A 22415-nucleotide genomic window follows, 5' to 3' on the forward strand; every position below is an offset into this window, starting at 1 on the left:
CTCCAGGTATTCCTGCTTGGGCAAAACCCCTCTCCAGTCATACACATTATCTGTGTCTGTCCAATACTTCTCCACAAATGGATTTGTATCATAGAAGAAAAAAATCAACATAGCTTGCACTTCCTTCTGAGGATTCATCCAGTTGTTGCCTCATAGAAAATGATCTTTCACAATGCCATCGAAATTCATTCACAGTCAGTTGTCTATCCTACTGGGCAAGGACATCACCCCTGTAATCATGGTTCCCCAGAAGTGCCATATCTTCTGCAGGCTCTGGGCTGTGTAAATTTGGGTGAAGGATTTGTAGAAAGTAGTGTCATTTACTCCAATGAGTCCATCCTCGTAAAAAATTACCTTCTGTGGAGATGATAAACTTTGGCCCAAGCAAATCCCCCACTATGCCCATCTGGTAAGCTATGGCTAACTCATTGTAATTCCCTTCTCTTCCCCAGTCGCCCACCACCAACACATTGAGAGGCGAAGAGCTCTGAAGCTGATCCGAGAGGCGGCTTTCTTCTTAAGAGGCTGAGATGGCGAGTAGTAGCAAACCCCAGCAGGCCCCCTAACTTGGCATATGATGAGAGCTTGACATCGAGGTCCCCTTCTATCTTGCCATCCTCTCTGTGCAGCTCCTCCCAACCTCTATAAGCAGCTACCAGTCCGTCTCAAAAAAAAATCAGCCCCCTCCGGAAAAGCTCCTCCCCCTCAATATGAGCGCGTCCTTTTTCGACCTTCAGCAAGTGCTTCAATTTGTCTACCACCAAACCAGCGACCATTCATAATCTGAATACACTTGAGGCCACTTTCTCTATCTTTAAATTTGACAAGAACTAGTCCTTGTGAGTTATTGTCATAGATACAAATTTTCTCAATAGCACCAAGTTTGCTACACTCTTCATTTATGTCTGCCTCCAAATCTGAGAGCAAATTTGGGTCCTCTACCAACTCCTGTTGTGTGAACATGTTTTTCAGAAGCACACCCATTGCTTGCTGCTTCTTAGCATCATCGAAGCCACTCCACCCAAGGGCTTTTTGTTCTGCTTGCTTCAGTTTCTTCTTTTTCTGCTTGTTCTCATCCTTTTTTATAAAAACCTCACCCTTCTATTCGAATTTGGCATGGGAAACTGTCATAGGTTGCTTATCACCAGGAAAAAATGGGACACCATCCAAAAGCTTGATAGCCAGGTCAACAGAAGGCTCCTTCAAAAAAGTTACAAGTGCATCTCCTTTAGGCCTGCCTGATTCCTTGTCAGTATACAGCTTGATTCTGAGCTTTTTGGTATCTGGGTCCTCCTTAATGATACCATATTTTGAAAACACATCTGCAACCTGTGCTTCCATTTCATCAATTGCTTTCCGCTTATTAGCAAGTGTTTTTTTTCCTTGAATATCCTCTACTGGAGGAGTATTTTCTTCTGCCTCTTCTACAATCTTCAAGGTTGAAAACACTTCGTCTTCATGTACGAATGTCATTTCTTCAGCTCCATAAAGTGGATTCTCAAGAACAGGATCACCTTGAGGCACCCAAGCTTTGAGTTTATGATCCCATTTATAAATAGTACCATCATCATCTGTATGTTCTTCTTCCCTTCAGGTGGTGAACTAGGTCCAAATTTTGCAATATTCCCTTTCCCCTCAAATAGTAGGCATCATCTGGTGGAGGTTGGGCAAGTTTACCAAGCTTATGCATGCGTCCTTGAATGAGAGCAAAAAAAAACTCATGTCATAACTGCATTGGATGCCACATTTGGGCCACTAACGCCACTGACGATAGAGAATATAGCCCCAGATCGAAAGGTAGCTACCATGCTGGTCTGAACATCTTCCACGCCACCACGAGCTCTTTTCATTGCACATGATATTCCTGAATTTACACCTGTCATTACTACAAAGTTTCGAGCTTGAATTAGAGGATCTCCTACCAAAGCCTTTTAACATAGTCTAGAATCAGAAGCCTTGGTCGAGGTGGAATTTTGACATCTCGTAATGCACTATCATTGAGAAGTGGCAAGGGCTATGTTCATCTCAAAACCTGCAGATACAGCATCAAAATTGCACTTTCCTACAAGCCTCCAATTCTTCTACTCCACAGTAGGCTTGCAGAGCAGCCATCAATGTAATCTCATCTTGAATTGCATGTTCCTCTTGCATATGGTGATACAATTCTAGAGATATTTTGTCTTGTCCCTGCTCTACATATGCTATAAGCATTGCATTCCACAACACAAGCTTGAGCTGGAACAAACCAGTAAAAACAGTTTCTGCTTCATTGTCCCGCATGTTACATTGGCCTTGTTCACGTGCAACCTTTATCTTCATAGCTTAAATGTCGGTTTCTACACGGCTTCCTTTGATTCCACGATATCCTGCACTTTTCTTGGAGTTCATAATTGAAATTGACAGCATGATAATATTCTTTGGCATCAAATTTTCATATTTTTCTGACACACACACAACATGCACACAAACAGAAACACACGCAAACAAAAACACACAAGTGGAGTATGTACATTGGATGCGGGTACAGAAAATGACGGAAAGATAACACAGCAAAATCAAACACAATGAAACACACGTGAAAAGATAACATAGATGCACAACAAAAATGGAGGTGTTTACGGCTCCCATGCGCAGCAGCACGACAATGGAATCCACCATGGAATATGCCTCCTAGCATCTTTGGTAGCCATTTGGGTGACTATTTTACCTTAGAGGGTGAAAATAGGGCATTCACTAGTTAAAATAGGGTGCAAACCTAGACAGTTCAGACTCACAGATTGAGTTGCAAAATTGTTTTTCTTAAACCTGTTATAGTGTGCTATAGCTCATCTCGAAGAGGGCATTCTTATCTTTGATTTGAACTAAAAAAATTTGGAATCGAAGTTTCCTAGCCTGAGTTATAGACATTTTTCCAACAAGAGATATTGTAAGATTGCACTATCATCGCAGGGCATAAAGGCAAAAATAAGGTCCAAGATGATTATGCTTAGCAAATCAGAGATTCTATGTTGGAGAATGTACCCAAGAAAGCCCTAAATATACTCAACAACACGGAGAAATCAATGCACTTAATAATACCTTGTGTGCACATGAACAAAGGTATCAACAATGTCATATGGACCTATTATCAAGAGTGGAGGAGATGGTTTTATCTACTAAACAAAGGAAGTCTTTCATTGAGAAATTAGTGGATTCAACGACTCAAATAAAGGCTTCTATTGACAAGTTGGTGGAATCCAATGCTCAAATAATGGCTCAATTCCCCTAATGGATGCAAATGCATATGCAAATGGGACCTAAAGAAGTAAAGTAGAAATCTTATTCAAATAGTGAGCCTTTAGTCCCACTTCAGCCACCTAACCAAAATGGTCAAGGTCATAGAATTATTGGATGAAAAGGTATCCCAAATAGCCAATATGAAGTAGGTGAGACTTCACAAAGGCATGATGACTATTTGGGTAGTTTGAATGGAGACAACTCCCAAGCTTTTGGGCTAAATACTCAACTTCCTAGAGGTCCTCTACCAATGGGAAGATTGCATAGTGGTTCTCAAACCACCTATTGGAAAATTTCCATCTCATTTTGGAGGTTCAATGCCTGGCACTCATGATCAGTCTGTTTTGGGATAGCAACCATTCCATGAAAGAGAACTGAAAGACAAGATCATTTTGGACAAGTTCAATGGTTAGTCATCTTTACCATTTGATTTAGAGTTGATCTCCAAAATGGAATCTTACTTTGGCATATTTCCTAGAACTGATGACATGAAGATTCGTTTTGCTTCCTTGCACTAGGAGGGATTTGCGCATACTTGGTGGAGATATATTAAAAATGAGAAAATACTTGTAGAGAGTTGGGAAGCTTTCAAGACACCTATGACTAAAGTCTTTGTCTCTCCTCTTGAAAAATAGAAATTGGCACAGAGATGGTATGGTTTGGAGCAAAGAGGCCTAATTGTAAGATCATACACAAACCAATTTCTTAACCTAACCATGTATGTAGAGAGCATCAATGATGAGGCTAAGCTCCACAAGTACATGTATGGTTTAGAGTCATCTTTATTAGCTAATGTTATGGCACAAAAAGCTACTTCTCTTTTTAAAGCTATTGAGCTTGCAGAGTGCTATGGAAGGAAATATAGAAGAGAATCTTCATTTTAGCCTAGTTTTGGACAACCAATGACTGTTTAAAAGTAGGGACAAGTTGGTAACATTTCTGGGAGAAATGATGTGCCAAGTGGAGGCTTAAGGGTGCCAACTTATCCACCGTTCAATGCTTCAAATCCTCAAAGTAATTTCAGGAAAGCAAGCAGTCCTAGAGTTGACTTCAAACAAGGGTATAGTTGGCCTAAATCCATTTCAGCCAACATGAATCCTAAGTCTATCTCTATGGACCTCTATAAGGAAAGAAAGGAAAAAGGCTTATGTTTCAAGTGTGGGAAAAAGTATTCACCTAAACATACCGCAAAGTGTGTATACAAAAATGCCAAAGCCAAACTTCAGAGTATGTTAGTATTTGAGGATCTTGAAGATGAGATTGATGAAGCTGATGCAATTGCACCTAATGCTGAAAATGATGATCTTGAGGAAGAAGTTGGGCAAGAGTATTTTTATGAACCAACCGACTCTTTTCCTTTTGATCCAGGTGGGAGCGTTCCTTTTGATCCAGGTAGGACTTATCATGAGCCACTTGCTGCCACTAGTTGCTCTATTTCCATTGATTCTTGGATAGGTTCTTGCCATTGATCCCTTTGGAGACGAATTGATAGCTTCCATATATGATATTGGATCCTCTTGGACAGACATAGCATCATCAAAGACATCATATTCAATAGAATAGAATCCATGCTCTATCTCAATAGAAAGATCGACATAGATCTCCAAATTTTCATCAATCTTCTTTGGAGGTGAAGGAGATTTATGATCATCAGAATTAGTAGAATCACAAAGCAAGTAAGGAAATGCACTAAGCAAAGACTGTGTATCATCTGAAACATCTGACGACCATGTGCCACCCACAGTCTTCTCATCAAATATAGCATCACGACTAATGATAACCTTTTGAGAAGAAGGATCATAAAATTTGTAACCACCTGTTGTGTCATGTCCATCTGTGGTGCATACTTTAAAAGTGAGACGAATTTAGAGTAGTATGCGTCAAGAGTGAGCCCTAGCTTTTTTAGCTCGTAGAACTCGTTCATTTTCTACGTGTGATATGCAGGTGGTAAGTATCTACCCTACACGGCTTTCTTCAGCTTCTCCTAGGTAACGGATCCCTCTGCAACCCTTGATCCCTACACCATTGCTTCCACCAAAGTCTCGCTTTGCCAGTGAGTTTTAACTTGGCGAGCATAGCCTGATTGGCAGGTGCAGTATCGGCTACTTTGAAGTAATCCTCCATGGATTCAATCCAAATTTTAGCATCCACTTGCACTTCTAATAACTGTTTTTATTCAAAATCATCTTCCAACTACTGCACCTGGTGGTAAATTTCCTATAACAATTTGGATAGAGAAGACACCTTCAGTCTCTCACTTTCGCACATTTGGCTGCATTGCTTATATTCATGTGCCCAAGGACACTCGACATAAGTTGGATCCTCCAGGTTTGAAGGTTATTTGTCAGTCCAAAACTTTCGAGACAAACCAGAGTGTATAAGCATGCAACGTATAGCATTAAGAATCGTGTGATTTTTGCGCTCAGCAACACCATTTTGCTGAGGAGAATAAGGAACTGTAAACTCATGATGAATACCTTGATCCTTACAGAAGTCATCAAATAGATTGGATACATATTCACCGCCATTGTCACTGCGAAGCGTCTTTATAGAGAATCCAGTTTGAAGCTCCACACTTATCTTGTATTGTTTAAATATATGTAAAGCCTCAGACTTATGTCGAAGAAGATAGACATGTGTGTACCGTGAGAAATCATCAATGAAAGTTATAAAATATCGATATTGAGACTTTGAGATAGGAAAAGGACCGCAAATATTAGTATGAACCAAATCCAAGACAGCACAGGAATGTGACGAAGTAGAAGTGTGGAAAGGCGAACGATGGTGTTTTCCAAGTACACAATATTCACATATTCCCATATGTGGATGAGATTTAAGATCCATACCTTGCACAAGACCATGACGATGAAGATCAAGAATTTTGGAAAAATCGGAGTGTGCAAATCATTGATGCCATAATTTGCAATCTGCATCTCCAAGGGCAGTAACAACATTTGCAACTGTATCGTTCAATGATAGCTCAAATAGAATACCATGTCGAGGAGCCACTGCTATAGTATGCCCGTCTTTCTCTATACGACATTGATTATGATCAAAGCCAACAAACGAACCAAGATCAACTAGACGAGCAACAGAAAGAAGATTTCTTTGCAAATCTGGAACATGAAGAACTCCTCTTAATATTCTAGTGGATGAAACAGTCCCCAGATATAAATCACCCACTCCTTTGACTTGACAAGTCGTATCATCCGCAAGGTAAACAAACTTCTTGACAGGAAGAGAATGATAATTGTGAAGCCACTGCGATTGGTATGTCATGTTTCCAGTGGCACTTGAATCAACGATGAATAGAGAACCATCATGAACATGAAGTACCTTTTCTGGAGAGATATCATAATGGACGAAATTGAGCTCCTGATGAGTATGATCATCATCAGTTATAGTTTGTTGAACAATATAAGCTCGAGAGTGTTCTTCATCATATCTGCATTTATAACAACGGCGAGATGGATGATCTGTATGTGCACAATAATCAGGAGGAAAACTTTTGGACGAGCGAGGTTGCTTTGTAGTAACTCCATGCTCCTCATCATATTGACGTGCCCAGCAATCAGAAGCCACATGACCTTTCTTATCACAATAAGAACAATGTTTGTTAGGATAAGCAAGACGAGAAGATCTACTACCTAGATTAGGGCGTCCACCCTGCTGAAAACGTGAAGCAGGACGCTTGCGAGCAACAAAAGCAGCATCAAAATCCCTTTGTTTGCGAGTGACCAAAACAGCATCAGATTTTTCCAAATGATGCTCATGACGTTGAGAATATTCAATAAGAGATATACATGCTTTGTCAAAGTGGATATCATCCTTGTTAGACAAAATAGTGATGATATTGTCATATAAAGGATCTTTGATGGTATGAAGAAGTTGAGTAACAATCTGATTTTTAGCAACAGGAGCACCGGCAACACCAAGCTGATTGATAATGTCTTTAAAAGCCTCGATATGAGAGTGCATAGAAGTACCAACCTTATATTGAAGATTCTTCAAACAAGTTTGGAGATATAAAATTTCGGTGACCGATTTCTTTTTAAACGTTGAGATAAGATACTCCCAAATAGCATGAGAGGTTTCCAGATGAAAGACTCCAACATAAGTGAGTCAAGAAGTGCAGACAATATATAACAACGAGCCGCTTTGTCACGACGAATCCAATCAATATGATCAATTTTCCATTGTTCAAATAATGGACCATCAGTAATCACAGAATTGTTATTCATCACATCAATAAGTTGAACTGGCCAAGACAGGTCGCCCAAAACAATATCAAATAATTCGTCACCTTCAAGAATTAGCATCATCTTTGCTTTCCACCCAGGAAAGCCTTGTCCTTGGAAGAAGGGAACCGAACGTTGGCCAAACGGATATCCATTAACAATTACGCAATTGGCCATGCCTGTATGTCGAGAGAAAACAAATAAGATGAGATCGCAAAATCTGCAAACCATGATCAAGACGAGCGTAGTTGAGACGCATGACAATCAAAATAGGGATATGCACGTAAGAACGACGAAAAGTATTGAGTGACTAAAAAGAAAGCCCGAAATAGAGAGGCGTAACGTGCAAGACGAGATGACGCATATAAGAAAAGTGCTATTTTGGTCGAGCAAAGAACATGAACGATAATAAAACATCGCTAAAAATAGCAAGATGTTTGCTTGTCATAATCAACATCATTAACGAGGACGAGCGATTAATAAAGTGTAATTGGGGATCAACAAACAGTAATTAGAAATACAGTTTTAAATAAAGAATCGCATATTCGAGTAGAATTGTTGTCTTGAATCCTGAACTGTCATAACTTTTGATCCATAACTATGATTGACAAGCGGTTTTGACAAGATTCGAGAGCACGACAAGAGCTACACGCACCTAGACCGGGTTTTAAAAAAAAAGAAAAAATTAACTAATACTTCTAATTTGAACAAGTTCATGTATCAAATCATCACTTGTGCAAAGAATTCAATCAAGTATAAACAATGAAACAACTTATCTTCCTTGTTGTTGCTACGCATCCATAGCTCTGATACCATGTTGAGAGAGAGAGAGAGTACGAGAGAGATACACAAGACATGCTCCCAAAGAATGATTCATATTGATGTAGAGTTAGTATATATAGGTGAGACCCAAGTCAAGTGAGAGATGATATATATAGTTATACTATCCAGTCCTTTCGTAAAAGTCACAAAATCACTGGTCCTTTCTTCCTTTGTTCTTGTTACTAGCATACAACATTTGTTCATCTTTAGAGGTGCTCGATTCTTCCTTTTACTTTATCTTCTTTTCCTCCTCTAGCAAAGAAGCTTTAATGTCAATCAATTTAGGGTTTGGCATGTTGATTAAGGTGGTTGAAACATTATCATAATCAAAAGGCAAGCTTTTTAGAAAAACACCCATACAAATATCTTCATCCATTTTGAAATTTATCCCTACAAGTTGAATTAGGAGACTTTCCATATAGTTACAAGATGAGATGCCAGGGATGTATTAGACTTCATATCAAGTCGAAAGAATTCAATAAGTAAACCAAAACTTTGAGGACTTGGATTGCGCACTAAAAAATGTATCTAATATATCCCAAGTGTCGTGGGACATGTCACAAGCATTTGGATGATGGATGTAGTTGTCATCCAACTCCAATTTGATGATGGTGTGTGCTTTGTCATTATTCTTCTACAAAGTAATTGCAAGTGTTACATCCTGAGGCTTCTTTTCTTGTCAAGTGGTAATGGCCCATAGGCCCTTCTTCATCAGGATGAGTTTGATACGAGTTTGCTAGGTGTGAAATTCGACTCCTTTGAAGCGAGATGTTGGAGAGTCTTTTCCCATGCTGGATGACTCAAGCTTTAGCAAATCATCATAAAAATATCTCAGATCAGATCAGCAAATGAACTGACTGTGTCAAAGGACACAAGTGGCAAAAGTCACTGTATGAGTGTCAATAGACACTATGCATGTATCTTCTTGGATCTTCCAAATCCAAATCTTCCCCTCCTTGATTTGATGCTAGGAACTTCAGATTTAGTAAGTTGAAAGTTAAGTTAACTAGAACAGTGAGAAACTTAAGTGAAAAAAAGAGCTTGAAATGAAATGGCTATGGAGACTTCATTAGGGTTTCTGTGTTGGCCTTGTTTTCTGTTCACTGTGCATTGTAGACTTGATCATTTCCCTAACTTTTTATATGGGTAGAAAGCCTATGTCATGGACTTTCAAACCCCATGGTGGCAGCCCAAATTGTAGCATCCAGGAGGTGTAGGGATAGTACGAACAGACAGTGCTTGTTCAAAGAATGTGACAGTGAATTCTTGAAGGCGGGCTATGACATGACAAGGAGTTGTGTCAGGAGTAGAAAAATGTTTTCTCAAAAGAGAGCTTGTGAAAATATTACTTAGATGGAGAGATCTAGCTCCTCCAAGTGAGCAGGGTCTTGTTTGGCTATGGCAGCCATTGAAGCTTCGCTGAAGGTAGAACATTTGAACCATGAGCTGACCTGAGGTTAGGAGAAGCTAGAAGAGCAAAGAGAAGACCTAGGTTGAGCTAGGCTATGCCCAACTAGGATCTGATACAATGTCGAAACATGGATCTAGGACATGGCAATGCAAAAGCTATGGAGGTTGAAAGATAAAGACAAAACTCATGAGGACATAGACACAGAGAAGTCTAGTTATCACACAAGTGAATTAGGTTCCAAGATTGATACTTGGACTCATAAACACAATCTTGTGTGTGGACAATGACATAGACACCTTGGTGAAAAGAAAAGAGTACTTTCATCTCATTGAAAAAAGGAAGCAAGTACAATGCTTTATAGGAAAGTCTAGGCAGCACATCCTGCTACTATGCTTATGGGATTCTTGTCGTGAGCCCTCACTGCTCCATCCTTTCAGTCCAATATATAAATGTCTTTTTAGTTACCAATCCTACATCTTCCAAGAAAAACATTCTCTCAAAGCTTTCTCAAAAGCTACCCAATCAACATCTTTTCTATGTAACTCATCAATCCAATTATGCAATGCATGTAGCATGGCCAAATGGGCGAAATACTGACTCCATGCATACTGTGGTACCTCATGAAACAACATATTTTTTTCATACAACTGGATTAAGGCCAAAACATTTTGACTCTTAAACTACTTCAATTACTATCCCACTGCCTACAATGCATTCACAGCTAAGGAATCAATTCTTTATGCTTCGTGCAGAGTTTGCATCTATTGTTATTGTTGTTCTTGCAACAAAGCAATCATCTATTGTAAGCATCACCACCACTTGAACAACTTATTGAATCCCCCATCTTTACACACTTGCTGATGACTTTCATGTTGGGTTTACCACTATCAAATCTTTTTGGGTCGAAAGTCTACCACGAGGATAAGAGATAGTAGGGGGAAGGGGGATTCAAGGAGAGGAGTAGACGGAAGAGAAGGGGTTTATAGAAATAGAAGATGTAGATGAATACTCATAGAGGTGAAGCCTGTCAATTTATTTCTGCATCTTGAGAAGATAAATCTCTTGTAGACAAAAAATGTGCATAAAACAATAGCTTCCTATCTGCTGCTTAGACCGTCAATCTAATGCTTCTGTTGGCTCCAAAAAGGGGTACAATACCAAGACACCTAGCCATAATTCTCCCAAATCACTCATTCCTCTTCTCCCAATTCGGAGTGCTATTCACTGCTTGAGAACTACAATCGTGTATCGTGTGATTTAATCAATCCTTATTTTTGCATAAAATCCCTCCAAAAATGGTTGAAAGCCACTTGCTTTTTCTTAGATGTCATCCTATTCTAGAAGTTGTCTACAGCTTTTGGATATTTACAAGAAATAATATCTAAAATATTGAAAATAGGATAAACTTGTCTAAAAATCTAGTATTTTTGAACCATCCACACTGTCGACACTAACACTAATGATTAATATGTCATTCACTCTCTAGATCAATAAGAAAGCCGAATGATGATGCACTCTAGATTTTTTCACACTGTGTCCGTGTGTAGCGACATGACACCACCCATAAGGGCCAGGTTGTACATAGTACATATACTTATCTAAAATCATTATTGAAGTACACTTTTCAGTACTGCAAATCATGTGTCTCTGTCTCTTCTCTCTTTCAACTTGCATCTCTACACAGAAGCTCCATTGCAGCTAACTCAACAAGAGTCTTACTCACAAATGTCAAACACTTATTAAATTATATGGGCCTTTTGAAAAGTGAGGATTTTTATAATTGGATATCACAAGTTTGGTAAGTTTGATGATATTATTGCATCTCACAATCGTAGTTTGAATAACATAGGATATACAAGGCATGTGATATGATAATTGTCTTTTGGAAGTATCATAGTAATTGATAGTGTGTATATTCAAAAGGTATTTATCTTATGGAAGCATATTACTATCAAAAATAAGGCTACTAGAAAACTCTAACTATATCTACATAGAAAAAATGAATGATGTAGAACATAATCTTTGATACATTAGTAGTGCTATTATGTTTTATGCTTGAAGGATATTTTTTAATATGACTAGATGGATTAGTAGCCATAGAAATATATATATCATAGGCTGTCATGAAGTGTTGGTCTTTTTTTACTATGATTAGATAGTTTGATACTTGTCCCTAGTCCTTGCATGGCGCTAGTTCTCAGCTTTTTCACTGAATACATTGGTCCACATTGGATAAGACTTCATCACTTGCTTTTTGTAATGTCGTAATTAGATTATAACATGATGTGAATTAGAGTATATTTTATGGCCATGTATTCTTTCAAAAGAATACTTGTGAATAAATCTCTTCTCAGAGGACACTTATAGATAATGCTTTTCTTAAATGATACTCATAGACATAGATAGATCAACAAGGCAAGAGTGTTTTGATTTGTCATATCAAATTCTCTTTTTGAGTAATAGAAAGAAACTTATATGGGATTAAGTTTAGAGAAGAAGTATCTACACTCATGAAGCACACATATGTGTGTGCATACACAGACATACACATATATAAATACACTTGTATAGCTCTATAAGAAAATATAATGCTTCTTTTTTTCTATTTCCTAAACTAACTAAGTTCCTACTTAGGCTTATTGTAATGTTATTATGAGATGACCTATTTAACACTTCTTTTTAAACTTAGCTAGGCTTTAGAATGATTTGTGGTGGAAATGGAATAACATTAAGCAAATATTTAGAATGAATTGTGGTGAAAATGAAAAAGGGTTCTTAGAACTATCTCCCCATACTCCTAGTGTTATATTATGGATAAATTTTATAATGCTATGGATTTGAAGATATTATAGTATGGGTTTCTTCTTTTAGATATAGCATCATTTAAATTGACATGTATAAGTTTCATGAACTATTATGGATAAATTTTATAATGTTATGGATTTGAAGATATTATAATATGGGCTTCTTCTTTTAGATAAATATTTAATTTCTTTCTTTAAATTTGAATTATGTAGCGCGTGTATGAGCGCGTGTACTCGGCATTTTAGATGCGCTTATAAACGCGCGTTTTCTGCAATTTAGATGCGCAGATAGACGCGCAAAACAGAACTGCAAAAAAAAAAACCAGAGAGCATGTGGCTGTTTTTTTTCCCCCTCCCATACATCAAATTGTGCATTTGGGAAAAATACAATAGATCTGAAAGCATGAGAATTGAAAACAAAAGTCCATGTATTCATTATAGATAAAAAGCATTTACATGGGGAGTTTAAGTGCTTGCGACCTAAAGCGTGGTCACAAGTAGTAGGCTCAAAGATGGATAATAGATATACAAGAAAATAAGGCCATAGAGGAGGTATGGTGCTCCTCTACGAATCTGAAGAAGAAACATCTTCGCTAGCACCACCATGGCTACTAGAGTCGCTATCCCCCTCCTCGCTATGCTCCACATCAGGGTTTGCCTACACACACAAAAGATCAAGGTTGCTTACATACACATAGTGGAGAAAATGTTATAATTAGCTATACTTTTAATAGGAAAGTAAGAAAAACATACCTCCTCTGGTTGTCAAATCGTTATAGCCCGGTTGTATTGGTTCTCAGTGATGAGACCCTCCTCGTAGAAGTGAAGCCATGTGGCTGCGCAGTTATGGCCTCGATGGTAACCTACCTCTCTAGGAGTAGGTATCCTAGCAACAATAATAGTCTGCAAAACAATTATGATATATACAAACAATTATGAGACACAATGTATTAGAATAAATTATATAAAGAATTGAAAGAAATATAAATTTTTAAAAACTAGAAATAAAAATATACTTACAAACTCTGCCTCCCACAACTTTCTGTCGCCCAATCCGTAATGCAACGATCCCATGGTTTCCATTTGGATGCGTCACACCTCTGCGTGCTGGCGACTCTTCACTTTCTCTGCTGCTTTCTTCTTGGCTTTCTTCCACTCTATGTGGTGGCACATAGATGGTTGGCTATAGGCTCCATGCCCCTCCTCCTGTCTCCGCAATGAGTCCCTGGTACGTGTCATGAGGTGGGATCTTTTATTGTGAAGCAAATCCCTCACTTTTGTGCATCTCCAATCATCCAAGAATCGCTGACCCTTAGGATTTGGGTACCTCCTATGGACTGCCCTCAACACCTTGTGCCACAAGCCGCTTTTCTGATTTTTGAAGTAAACGAAACAATCTTTATACATCGCATACATGACGCTCCTCATGTACGCCATTATATCCCTTCCTTCATCATCATGGAAGATGCTACTAGTATCTGTAACTCTATAGTAGTGGCATACAGGCTCCTCTATGTGATCTTCTGGTGAGGGTGATCGCTCGCCACCTCCTAGGCAACCCCCACACAAGCCTTGTCCTCCCCCTCGACTCTCCCTCCTTCCTCTTTGTCAACTACCCTCTGCCTCGCTGGATGCACATGCTTTTGAAAATGCACGTGCGTTGGTTGACACTTGTGCTTCAGCCGATACATATACAGCTGCTGCATGTGGAGTACCTACAATTGGAGTTTGGGAAGTAGTGCTAGGCAAAGGCGTGAAAGGCGTTCCAGACATGACGCTGAATACCTCATCTGCTATGGGAGAGCGGCCAAGGTGTCTATTCATGTCTTCCATGAAGTCTTCCTTAATAGGAAAACCTCCAAAAAATGCATTGACCCCTTTGCCGAACAAGCCCAATGTATCATTCATGCGATCCAAATTTGGGTCATTGCTAGATGAACCAGGATGCGAAATCTGCAAAAAAACACAGGAAAAAGACAAATTCGTATAATTCCAGAAATAAAAATTTGTTTTTTATCAGAGCTGGCTGGCGCATGTATAACCGTATCTAAAATGCAGGATAGACGCACTCTCAGACGCATCCCTAAAGTCAACCCTCTGGTCAGAGCCCGTGTATATCCGCATCTGAGATACAGTATAGATGCGCTATCAGATGCGATTCCTAAGTCAATGCTTCTGCCGCGCGTATATCCTCGCATGTGGATTGCTGAATACACGCGCCTGGAGACACAACTCTGAGGTCAAAGCTTCTAGACAGGGTGCGTGTATTTCCGTGTCTCACATGCAGGATACACATGCCTGGAGACACGACTCTGAAGTCAAAGCTTCTTCTGTGTAGAGCGCATGTATTCTCACGACGCAGAATACACGCGCTCTGAGACGCGGCCGCAGACGCAATGATAGCAAACATAGCTTCACGTCTATCCTTGCATCTGTACTGAAATGTAGATGCGCTAGTAAATGCGCTCAGTTGGTTGATTTCAATCTGATGACCGCCATTCATGATCTATTTGTGCTATACAAAATGCAATCATAGATCCTAATACACACAAAGAGAGAGAAAGAGAGAGAGAGAGAGAGAGAGAGAGAGAGAGGACTCACCTTGGGTGTTTGGTGTGGCGGGTGGTGGCACTTCTTCCTCTCCTTGGTGAGTTACTCTCCCTTGATGCTTGCTTGCTGCTTGTTGTCTCCTTCCTTTGCTTCTTCTTCCTCTTGTTCTCCTCTCTCTTGTTCTCTCTTTCTTCCTCTCCTTGGCTTTCCTTTTTCCCCTCTTGTCTCTTTGAAGTGAAATAAGAGGTGAGTCATGAGGAGGTGAGGCATGAAGAGACTGGATGTCAGCTAAACTCGAGCTTCAGAATGCGTAAAAAATGCAGGAAATGAAAGGTGCAGTTTGAAAAGAAATGATTCAAGTATCTTTTAATTTTGATGTTTGCGTCTATTTTTGCATGTATATGCGTGTCTAAGTTTATGTAAACACGTGTATAGATGCGAAGATAGATGCACAAATAGACGCAAATTTAGACGCGTAGGTAAATGTAGATATAGATGTGCATTTAGCTTTTATCATGAATTTTTGTTTTTAAGATAAGTTTTGATAGTAAGTTCTTATCATAAGTTTTTATGTATTTATGATAAGTTTTGTGTATTTAAAATTGAGATCTTAGAATAATTAATACACCAGCTTTTGCGTTTTTATGTAAACATATGAATTACAAATATTTTAATGTTGTCATGAATTAGGTTTAATCATGTCGTCATCATCACCTAGTGCGGTGCATGCTGATGAGTCAACGAGCACATCCTCAAGTGAGGATGAAACATTATGTCTTCATAATCGAGATGCATAGCTACGATGAAAAATTAAATGCATGTGTGATCGTTGTCGAGGGTGTATTTTTCGAGCATGTCGAGTTGCAATGTCACACCTCAGCATGTATGGAGAATGGGACCGAGAAAAATAACTGGTATTCATTGGTTTTTTTTAACACTAAGATTGCTAGTCTATGTTACCCAATATATATCAACGTACATGAAACTCCCTTTTGTGGTTCAGCAGGATGTAGACACATCCTCAGATGCTCACTCCCGGGCGTCGAGAGGCTGCAAAACGTCGACACGAGGAGGCAGAGTCTTCAAGAAGAGTGGAGACTGATGACCATGATAGTAGCCCTCATGAAATGCCCCATCAAGTTATAGAGGATGAGATTTTGGATAACATGGTACACCATCTATTTTCACAACCGGTTTAGGGAGAATGTCACTCTACAAAGCCAGATGATCCACTATACATAGTGTCATCTACTCCGTTGTATGAAGGTTATACGTACTTCGTTCTTCGTGCGTACCTTGAGATACTTAACTTGCAAACAATTTATGGATGGAGTAATGTCAATTTGAATGCGTTATTGAAGTAGGTATCAATTCAGTTTGGCTTATGAATCATAATATTAATTGTTCTATTTTGAAATCAGACACAAATATATATTGGCGTTTTTTTAACTCACTTTTAAAAATATATGTAGGTTATTATCACAAATGCTTCCAAAAGGAAACAAATTGCCAACTAAGAGAGAGCAAGCAATACATTACTTGACATCTCTGGGAGACCTCGATTATGTCAAGATCCATGCATGTGTCAATGATTGTGTCTTATTTCGTGGGATTCATGAGTTCGCATGAGAGTGTCTTGTTTGTGGCGAATCAAGATACGAAGTGGAGATGAAGTCAATGGATGTGCCTCATAAGGTTTTGTGACATTTTCCGATTGTTCCACGTATTCAACTTATGTTCAAGTGTAAGTCTATTGGAAAGCTCATATCATGGCATGCTAGTTATCGTTCAAGTGATGGAAAATGGAGGATCCCTGCAAACACACTGGCATGGCAACATATAGATAATTTGTGGCCCGTTTTCAAAGAAGAGCCAAAAAATTTGAGATTTGGTTTAGGTATGGATGGAATCAATCCATTTGGCATCAAAAGCGCATCATATAATGTATGGCCACTGGTATTGGTGAACTATAATATTCCTCCATCCATGGCAATTAAAAAGGGACATGTAATGTTGTCCCTTCTGATTCCTGGAAAGCACAAGGTAAAAAACATGGACATTTACTTAGAGCCTTTAATTGAAGAGTTAGAAATGTTATGGGAAGGTATTGAGGCGCAAGATACAAGCGCATCTGCATCCTCTAGAGATTTCACGTTGAAGGCTATGTTGTTGTGGACCATGCATGACTTTCCAGGATATGAAGAGTGTTCAAGTACATGTGTATAACTCTATATTTGAAATTCAAGACTTGAATCAATTGCATTTTATTAATGCACTTGTTTGTTCAAGTTTAACCACATCAGGATATCATGCATGTCCTATTTGTGGTCCCTCTCTAGTTTCCTCTAGGCCGGCACATTTAAAGAAGGTTATCTACGACAATCATCATCGATTTCTTCCTATTGACCATCCCAAATATGTTCTCCCTACTAATGGAATGACTCCACAATCTCTAACCATTCGAGATTGGAAAGAGAGATGGATTAATACCAACAGCCACCCTGCACTCGGCATGAGTCGGTAAGAAGTGCATTTCTCTCGATTGACTTTAAAGTATTTAGCATGATGAATTGTTTACATAATATATTGTTTGTTTGTTAGGTTCTCTATATTTTTTCATCTTTCGTATTGGACTGAACTCAAGATCAATCACCTGTTGGACCCCATGCACATATTCAAAAATGTTGTATCTACATTATGGGATCACTTGATAGGGGCTCGTGACAATGTAAGGGAGGATTTACGTAACATTGGTCGCATGAAACGAACCTGGCCACGCATTGGACCCAGAGGAAAGATTAAGCTACCCCATGCACCTTGGATGTTGTCAAAGAACGAGGAAAAAATAGTGAAGGAACAAATATGTAGCTTTCGAACACCCACAGGATGTATGAGATGTCTCAAGGGAGCCTTCATAAAGAAAAAGAAAAGAGGTGTGGAGAAACTATTTGGTTTGAAGTCCAACGATTGGCACAAAATGATTCAAGTAAGGGTATCTCTAACCATGAATTTAGTAATTAGTGGAGTAACTATGTGTAAACTTTGGGGTATGATGACTTTTTCCTCAACTAATCATTTGATCTATGAATATTCTTTACATTCAGTTCGTACTTCCTACTAGCATATCCCATTGTGTATCCAAAGATGTACGTGATATCATTTACAAGATGGGAGAGCTTGTGAGGTGTGTATACATTGTATTTTTTCATTATATATCTTTGAATTTCTACACAAAAATAAACAATTGTCAAATACATCTCGACAGATACGTGAGCTCGAAGGAAATTGATCCAAACACATTGCAAGATGCTCGAGTATTATCTGTTGAGGTGGTTTGTTTGGTGGAGGAAATTTTTCCTCGATCCATTTTTACTACTCAATTACATTTACTCGTACATTTGATTGATGAGATCGCACTTTATGGGGCAGTTCATGCAAGGTTGATGTTTTTTCTTGAGTGCTTCATGAAAACCTTGAAAGATTTTGTGAGGCAAAAAGCACAACCTGAGGGAAGCATGGCTAAGGGTTGGTTAGTGCAATCATCCCTTGTTTATATCTCTGAATATCTTGCTGAAGTGGACCCCTGTCAACCACGACTATGGAAAGATGATAAAGACTTGAGGATGACCTCTATAATACCTCAAGGAAAAGGAATGAGTAAAGTGCTGACAAAAGAAGAACTTTGTAAGTTAAATAGTTTTTGCGTGCTCAATAGTGATGTAATGAGCAAATGGGTGACACTATATAATGAAGCAAGGGCAAGAAGAAAAAGCGAAAGACAAGCATTTCACACCAAATATGGACGTAATGTCTCATTTCTAGATCATCTAAATGTGCTCCCACGTCATATTGATATAGATTGGTTACATGAGGAAATGGAGAGAATGGAAAAAAAGGAGGAAATTAATATATCTCAAGAAGAGTGGGAATACCCACGAGGTTGCTTATCAAAGGTGAGACATACTATCAATTAATTTTTTTCTATAAGTTATATTTTATATTAAAAATTGACGTGTTTGATCTTAATCTTTTACTACTACTGCACATTATTCAATGCTATTTGGTGTGAGGGTAAACATCTTTGAACTCAACGTATAGATGAAAAGAGAAATACCCAAGATTGTGGTGTCCTTGCTCACTTTGAGGATGCCAATGGTACCATGGAAGGTTATTGTGGCTTGATCCAAGATATTCTGAAGCTTGACTTCAGACGATTCTTTATATATGTACTGGATGTGAAGTGGTTTAAAGAAGTGGTAACAAATGGTGAGCATTGCACAATCAGACGTCATTCAAGTGGTTTTGTAATCGTTGACTCTACAAAACTTCACCAAAACAAGAATGACACATTAGTACTACTTGAACAATGCGAGCAGGTATATATGCAAAAGCTAATTTTTTTATATGTATACATGTGATACGTATACACAATATAATAAGTATTTAAGTTTCTTGCTTTTGTTTTTCAAATACAGGTTGTGTATCATCCAATGGTAAACAATAACCGATGGTGGTATGTCATCCCTATATCTAATCGTTCAAAACCAATATATGGTAATATTACCGACGTAGAGATAGCAGATGACAATCCAACAATTAATGATGATGTACATGATGACACAATAATGAATGGTATGCATGATATAGTACAAGATGAACCTCGCGAGGATGTTCAAGGAAACGCAGAAGAGGACAATAATGTGATTGATGATATTGATGAAGTTATTGAGCAATATAGCAACACATCTAATAGTGGGATAGACTTATTTGTTTCGTTACCTCTTGGTAACATAGACCTAGAAGTAGATAGTTTAGCAAGGGCTGATCTCATTGAAGATGAGATGGATCATTCACTGTAACATACTTAATTTGCTTAATAATTCAATGTGTATTCTTAATTCTATGGTTTTTATCATGCGCACATGTGCATACTCAAGAATCAATAGTCAAGTTTAAAGCTAAATTGAATTTTTCATAATAAAAAGGAAGTATTTTTTATCATATTCAAGTAGAGAAATTACGAGATACATGCAATGCTTGCTACTAATTGTATAATAAGGTTTTTGTCGCTTGCCGCTAATTACTTATATCAGGCTTGTCAACTGGAGGAACTGCCATTCATTAGAGAGCAATGCAAAAATAATTATTAACTCTGGTTTTTTTATTATATTAAGTCCAATTTCAGGTGGTTAAATAATTACGCGTCTCAAGACGCGTCTATATTTGCATCTATTTACGTGGATATATAGACGTAAAATTCGCGTCTATTTATATGCTCTTTTACACGCACATGCAATGATAGACGCGCCCGACTTTGCACGTCTATGCCTCATTTCTGTTATAGTGCTTCAAACCTAGAGGATCCAACTTATGTTGAGTGTCCTTGGGCACATGAATATAAGCAATGTAGCCAAATGCGCGAAAGTGAGAGACTGAAGGTGTCTTCCCTGTCTAGATTGTTATAGGAATTTTACCAGCAAGTGCAGTTATTAGAAGATCATTTTGAATAAAAATGGCTGTTAGAAGTGCTTCAGTCCAAAACTTTCGAGACAAACCAGAGTGCATAAGCATGCAACGTATAGCATTAAGAATAGTGTGATTTTTACGCTCAGCAACACCATTTTGCTGAGGAGAATAAGGAATTGTAAACTCATGATGACTACCTTGATCCTTACTGAAGTCATCAAATAGATTGGATACATATTCACCGCCATTGTCACTACGAAGAGTCTTTATAGAGAATCCAGTTTGAAGCTTCACACTTATCTTGTATTGTTTAAATATAGATAAAGCCTCAGACTTATGTCCATGAAGATAGACATGTGTGTACTATGAGAAATCATCAATGAAAGTTATAAAATATCGATATTGAGACTTTGAGGTAGGAAAAGGACCGCAAATATCAGTATGAACCAAATCCAAGAGAGCACAAGAATGTGATGAAGTAGAAGTGTAGAAATGCGAATGATGATGTTTTCCAAGTGCATAGTACTCACATATTCCCATACGTGGATGAGATTTAAGATCCATACCTTGCACAAGACCATGACGATGAAGATCAAGAATTTTGGCAAAATCAAAGTGTGCAAATCGTTGATGCCATAATTTGCAATCTGCATCTCCAGGGGCAGTAACAACATTTGCAACCGTATCGTTCAATGATAGCTCAAATAGATTACCACGTCGAGAAGCCACTGCTATAGTATGTTCGTCTTTCTCTATATGACATTGATTATGGTCAAAACCAACAAACAAACCAAGATCAACTAGACGAGCAACAGAAAGAATATTTCTTTGCAAATCTGGAACATGAAGAACTCCTCTTAATATTCTAGTGGATGAAACAATCCCCAGATATAAATCACCCACTCCTTTGACTTAGCAAGTCATATCATCTGCAAGTTAAACAAACTTCTTGACAGGAAGAGAATGATAATTGTGAAGCCACTACGAGTGGTATGTCATGTTTCCAGTGGCACTTGAATCAACGATGAATAGAGAACCATCATGAACATGAAGCACCTTTTCTGGAGAGATATCATGATGGACGAAATTGAGCTCCTAATGAGTATGATCATCATTAGTTGTAGTTTGTTGAACAATATAAGCTCGAGAACGTTCTTCATCATATCTACATTTATAACAATGACGAGATGGATGATCTGTATGTGCACAATAATTACGAGGAAAACTTTTGGATGAGCGAGGTTGCTTGTAGTAACTCCATGCTCCTCATCATATTGATGTGCCCAACAATCAGAAGCCACATGGCCTTTCTTATCACAATAAGAACAATGTTTGTTAGGATAAGCAAGATGAGAAGATTTACCACCTTGATTAGGGCGTCCACCCTGCTGAAAACGTGAAGCGAGATGCTTGCAAGCAACAAAAGCAACATCAAAATCCCTTTGTTCGCGAGTGACCAAAACAGCATCAGATTTTTCCAAATGATGCTCATGACGTTGAGAATATTCAATAAGAGATATACATGCTTTGTCAAAGTGGATATCATCCTTGTTAGACAAAATAGTGATGATATTGTCATATAAAGGATCTTTGATTGTATAAAGAAGTTGAGTAACAATCTGATTTTTAGCAATAGGAGCGCCGGCAGCACCAAGCTGATTGAAAATGTCTTTAAAAGCCTCGATATGAGAGTGCATAGAAGTACCAACCTTATATTGAAGATTCTTCAAACAAGTTTGGAGATATAAAATTTCGGTGAGACTGATTTCTTCTCAAATGTTGAGATAAGATACTCCCAAACAGCATGAGAGGTTTCCAGATGAAAGACATCCAATATAAGTGAGTCAC

General features: G+C 38.4%; 1 pseudogene; it reads right to left on the reverse strand.

The window, feature by feature from the left end:
• Nucleotides 1-425: 425 nt before the first annotated feature.
• On the reverse strand, nt 426-2280 carry LOC148039968 (uncharacterized; annotated as a pseudogene).
• Between the last annotated feature and the right edge of the window lie 20135 nt (nt 2281-22415).

The sequence above is a fragment of the Lygodium microphyllum genome, chromosome 2 (genome assembly GCF_053477565.2).
Source record: "Lygodium microphyllum isolate KBCC chromosome 2, Lygodium_microphyllum_v1.1.10, whole genome shotgun sequence".
NCBI classification, from domain to species: domain Eukaryota; kingdom Viridiplantae; phylum Streptophyta; class Polypodiopsida; order Schizaeales; family Lygodiaceae; genus Lygodium; species Lygodium microphyllum.